Here is a 6,180-nt window from a genome sequence, read left to right on the forward strand (position 1 = left end):
GAAAAATGGCAATGGCAAGTAAGTTGCAGACTAACAATGCCTGCTAGAAGGAATTAAGCTTTGCAGTAAACACATGCTGAGCCTCTAATTTTGAGGAAAGAAGACTAAAATCCATGGTGTAGGTTCGCATTTCCAAGAGGGAGATCATGGGCTCTGTGCTGGGAGGTTGCTAGTTTCCTGGAATGGAATTTGTGGGATGTGAAAAAGGAATGAATACGAGTAATTTTTGCAAATAATTTACTTGGAAGTTATTGATAAGAGGGAAAAGATCTACTACTTGAAATTGGGAAAACAATTGCTTTCTGAGGCTCAGTGACAAGGGAGATTACAACTTCAAAAATGAATAGATAAATAAAGTTGCATGTTTATGTTACAAGACCAGGGGGTAACAATGTCTTCGTTTTTTATCCTGCATCCTCTATCACTAACAGAGATTTGGTCTCTGCCATTTGACATTATTGTTTCTCAGATGACTCAGTGGTTGGCTTGATCTGTTCTATTCCACACTTATCGCAAGTCTTTCTGTAATTTCCTGATGTTTTCACAATGTATGAACTCTCCCTATCAGCCCAGTTAATAAAAGTTTATAAGAAAAAAAGAAGGATTAAGTGACAAAGTTGGGGAAATCTCTTTGAAGGCAAAACAAAAAGATAAAGATGAAAAGTAGAAAAAAAGAAAAAATTTAAGGTAATGATACAGGTACTATAATAATTAACTAATAGTCATTCCAGAGAGTTCAGAAAAAAACTGAGGGAAGAAATTATTAAAGAAATAGTCCAAGAACGTTTCCTGGAAAGTGATTACCAAGCAATGAATATAATAAATAAAAATCCTATTTGGGCACATTATTATGAAATTTTAGAACACTGGGGGAAAAGAAGCTACTAAAATTTTTGAGGAGAAAGGAGGGGGCATGTTTTTTGTCTTTGTAATTTTTTTTTTAATTTTTGTTTTTTTAGAGACAGGGTCTTGCTCTGTTGCCCAGGCTGGAGTGCAGTGGCATAATCATAGCTCACTGCAGCCTCAAACTCCTGGACTCAAGTGATCCTCTTGCCTCAGCCTCCTGAGTCACTGGGACCACAGGTGTGAGCCACCTCTCCTGGGGGCACTGGGAACATGTTACACATGATAAATTTGGAATTATAATGACATAGGACCTCCTGCCAATAAAACTAGAGCCAGAAGACATAAAGATTTGCCTTCAAAATTCTAAGGGGAAATCATTCTATATCCAACAAAGTATCCTCAAGAATGAGAGAAATTTAAGGAAATTCTCAGTCATGCAAGGTCTCAAAGCTTTTACTCTCCATTCATCTTTTCTCAGGAGGTCACAAAAGGAGAGTTTTCCTAAAATAAAAGAGTAAAGAAAGAAACAGGAAGGTATGGAACATAGGAACAGGTGATCTAACTCAGGAACGGGTGGATGGGACTTGCCAGGATGATTAGGAAGGGAGAGCCCAGGATAACATGGTACTGCAGCCTCACCGAGCAGCCAGCCCAGCCTGAAGCAGGGAAATGGGTTCTGAGTGGGATGAGGGCTGTCCCCCAGAAAAAAGGATGCTGCTAGCTTGCCCGATGGGTTTGAATGTTACGAAGAGACATAACCCCCTTTTATAAGAGTCTGGGGTAAAATTAACAATAGGTAACGGAAAACAGAGGGAGAGGAGAGAGAGAGAGAAGAGATTATTAGCTATTAGCTCTGGGGAAAAAGAAAAATTAAACAAGAAGGAAATATATTTACATTACACTGCATGACTCACCTGACAATGTTATTTACAAAGTCATATCAATGTAAATGCTTAATACTGATCAAAACCAAAATTACAGAACTGTTATGGAAGGTAGGAGAAAATATACGGAGTAGGTCAAGGACGGGATAGGATATGGGTGTAAAAGAATTAGATACTCATAGGCCTGATATTTCATGATGGAAACTAAATAGTTAAAATATTAAACAAACAGCAACAAAAACATTGTTTAAAAAGATAAAGGTAAATACCAAAGAAACAGCTAAAAGATTTATGTACATGTGTATCTTGTAATTTAAAAAAATAAACTTAAAAACTTAAAATAAAAAGGGTGGGGGAAACTCAGCACAGAGTCACAATAATTAAAACAATAGATACTGAGACTGGACTTTGAAAGACACATGACCAGAGCTCCTTGGGGAGAGATGGCTGACCAGAGACACAAGCTGCCAGAGCATCTCAGTAAGAAGGAAAAGTTTTAGATGAAAGAGAAAACAAACAAACAAACATAGATTGGATGTAATTCTGAGGAAGGGTGGCGCATCCTACAAGAGACTCCACGGGAAGAAGTGGTGGAGCAGAGCAAGGGGGAGCAAGATACCAGCAGAGATCAACCCCCGATAGGCTTGGGCTCCAGAGAAAAGGTAGGTGGTGTGGTTTGTTTCTCCCACCCTCACATCTCTGACAGCGGGTTCCTGAGCTGCTGGAGACTTTCTACCCCCACAAGCCCAAAAGCTGCTGCCACCAGTAAACTGGGAGCTTCTGGTGGACAAAACACCAGGCTCCCAGCCCCCCTGGGGTGCATCCCAGCACCAAGACCTGAGCCAGGATGGCGGGTGCCATATTGCTTCTCTACCGGCCATTTACCTTTGTCCTCTCTAGGGGGCTTCAATGCCTCAGGTTTTGTCTTGTTCATTCCCACACAAACATTTCCCAACTCCACCAGACTGCAGGAGCCACGGGGGTCTAGTGGGCCCCAGGGGATCTGCATGACTCCAGGGCCTGGACATTCCAGGCGGGCTGCCTTCCAGGAGAGAGACAGAGACAAACAGAGCGCTAGCTTTCCTCCCTCCAGACTCTGTTTCTTCCCTTCCCCTCCCCCACCTCCCTGGCTGCCGAGAGAGACAATTAAGCCACCACACCAAGGCTTCCATAGAGAGTGGGGCTCAAACCTTTCTTCTTAATGTCCTGCAGTGGACAGACGGGTGCTCGGAATGTGAGCTCCCTGCTCACTGGCCCTGTCTGGTGCTGCTTGCCCAGTGGCTCCATCAAAGCAGGGCACACCCCAAAGCAGGAGGACATGAAACTTGCTTGAGAACCCCACAGGCAACTTGGGACCAGCATGCTTCTCCCTGGCATGGTCAGGGATTGATCTTCAGGGACCCAGGGACAGACCCATAGGCCCGATACCATACCCCCAGGTCTCAATCATGTTCCTTGGGAGCACTGAGGGGAGATTTGTGAACTAATCTCAGGAGGTGAGGGAGCCCACATGGGCAGAATTGAGAAGAGAACATATTGTGGATCCCAGCTGCAGCATACTTGCAGGGCACCCCTCTCCCCACAGGAAGGCTGCACTCTCAGCCCAGGCTGGGATCCTGGGCAGGGAAGCTCCCAGCCCACAGCACAATTGCGGGAGAGCTCAGCCAGTTTGAGCTCCTGCCTGCCGGCAGATGCTAGAAGAAGACCATGGAGCAGGGGAGGGGAGAGAAGAGCAAACCCCACTCCTGACAGCCAGATTGTGAATCTCAGCCAGCCCTGCCTCCACAAGCAGACTTTGTGGTTGCGTAAGGCCACTTCAGCCCCTCCCTGGTGGCATTACCCAGAAGCTCACAGCAGACGTGTCCTGCCAAAACAGCTACCTTACCAGCTTTTGTGGAGCCTGAGAGTGGGATCACCCAACCCAGCCCCACCCAGCCTCACTCCCTCACCCACTTCTGCTGTGGCAGAGAATAAGGACTCACCTAGGAGTTCCAGGGCCTCACCCACCATCTGGGGCATTCACGTGCTTCTCCTGAGGAACTAGAGCTGGTCATAGGTCCCCACAACAACACTGCAACTTGTTCCTTCTGGCAAGCACCACCTACTGACAGGGAGGTCAATTTGCATGCCTGTTATAGCATTTACTGACTCAATCATACAGGATGTGGTTGATTCTCACCCACAAGCACCACCTACTATCTCATAGATTAAACTGGGCATGCCAATACAATTCACACTGTTAAGAAGATGACAGGGGTGGAAAAGAGAAAGGATTTCAAAGATGCCATCCTCCCTCATCAAAGAGAGACAGGGAATCTGCCCACCCACATAGCTCATCACTGCTATAACCTATAAACAACTAGCAGCTGAGAAAATCACCACACTAAAGATATCTATAACCAAGACACCCATCCAGAACCTAGATCGCCATCAAAGCACCCACAAGCAAAGCCAAAGGTTCTTATTCAAAATATGCTATAAACACACCCCAACAAATGTTGGGGGGAACCCCATCTAAAAAGAAAGAATATCCAAAAATAAGCAATAGCTGCCCTAGATGAGAAGGAATCAGTGAAAGAACTTTGGAAGTATGAAAAATCAGAGCAAAAGGACACGCCCAAAAGGGAAAACCAGCTCTCTAGCAATGAATACCAACCAAAATAAAGATATTGAAATGACAGATAAAGAATTCCAAATATGGATTGTAAGGAAGCTCAATGAAATCCAAGAGAAAATGGAAAACTAACTCAAACAAACCAGAAAAACAATTCAAGAAATGAATGAAAAATTCACTGAAGAGATTTTTAAAAAGCCAAATAGAACTCCAGGAAATGAAAAAGTCACTTGAGGAAACACAAAACACAGTGAAAAGTTTTAAGAATAAACTAGACCAGTCAGAAGAAAGAATCTCAGAGTCTGAAGACAACTCTTCAATCGATTCTATTAATCAATGTGAACGGTTTGAATTTCCCACTCAAGAGACATAGGCTGGCTGAATGGATAAAAAAAATACAAGCCAAGTGTCTGCTGTCTCCAGGAAACCCATATAACCCACAAGGACTCATACAGACTCAAGATGAAGGGATGGAAAAAAATATTCCATGCAAATGGAAACCAAAAGAAGGCAGGTGTAGCCATTCTCATATCAAATAAAGTTGACTTTAAATCAACAATAGTAAAGAAAGCCAAAGATGGTTATTATACAATGGTAACTTCTTTAGTTTTGCATCATGTCAGTTTGGATTAAAGAAAGACCTTGGTTGACTCAAGTCATTCTGATGTCAGAAGTTATAAGCAGAATTACATTTGCCCTTATCAGAGGTGGTTAAAATACTTTAAATCATTCATTTTATTTGATTCACCTGTTTGACAATGAAAAGAGAAAGAACTAAGGTTGTTTAGTGTAACAAAATACAGTATAACTTCAAAAACGGTCATATTATCTAAGCTTCCCAAGGACCTCTTCCCAAAACAAGTTTTGTTCCAATTAATTTATAAGACTAATTTATGATTTTTTTATATGGACAATTCTTAGGAAAATTAGAGCAGCACATTTTCCAACTTATTTTGAAAAGAGAATCTCAGTCAGTTTTGGTCTGTCTCAAAATTGCATGGCAGAGATGCCCATAAATCAGAAATGCTACTATTTGAGAAAAAGAGTAGAAAACTAGGCCTCTATGTTTTTTTGTCTAAAAACTCATTTTCATATAGTTACTCTAGGTCTACTCCACATGTGCTCTTAGGAAATCATTTCAATGAAAACACATTTTGCATTTATTGCTGCCCTCATGCATGCAGTTTTTGCCAATTATATACTCATTTAGAAATGTAAATCCTGGAATATATAATATATAGGATCATAATTAGGTATAGTTTGCCACGTTTATGCAAGAATTAAATGTAAATTTCCACTCCTAAGAAAATACCAGAACACTCTCACCATGTTGATTTAGGGTCCTACCTTATATTTCCAACTAAGGGTTTGATCTATCTATCTCTTATGCATGCTAAATCTCTCTGTAATCAGGTCACATAAGGCTGCTAGAGGAGATAAAAAATTTGCAAATTTGGTTGTTGTTTACAAACACATTTTGAGATAAATTTACCAATGTGTGGGTACCATGATAAAATAAGTACCGTCCATTGTATTTTCTCTCAATTTCCAGATCAAGTGAATAATCTCACCTGCGTATGAGATGACAGGTGAAAGTAACTTCAACAAACCTCTAAACCCAATTCCAATTCCAATTTCTTTCACACTGTGTTCAATTAAATGCCCAATTAATTTAAATGGACAGACTGTAAATAAAGCAATGCACATGATTATCATCTAATTAGCACTGGCCAGCATTATAATGTGCTCATTAGTGAGCTGTATGGTATCCTAAGGCTCATAATGACTAATCAGGGTACACATGATTGACATGTAGCTGTCTGGATGCAGCTACTC

The sequence above is a fragment of the Eulemur rufifrons genome, chromosome 1 (assembly GCF_041146395.1).
Source record: "Eulemur rufifrons isolate Redbay chromosome 1, OSU_ERuf_1, whole genome shotgun sequence".
Lineage (NCBI taxonomy): Eukaryota > Metazoa > Chordata > Mammalia > Primates > Lemuridae > Eulemur > Eulemur rufifrons.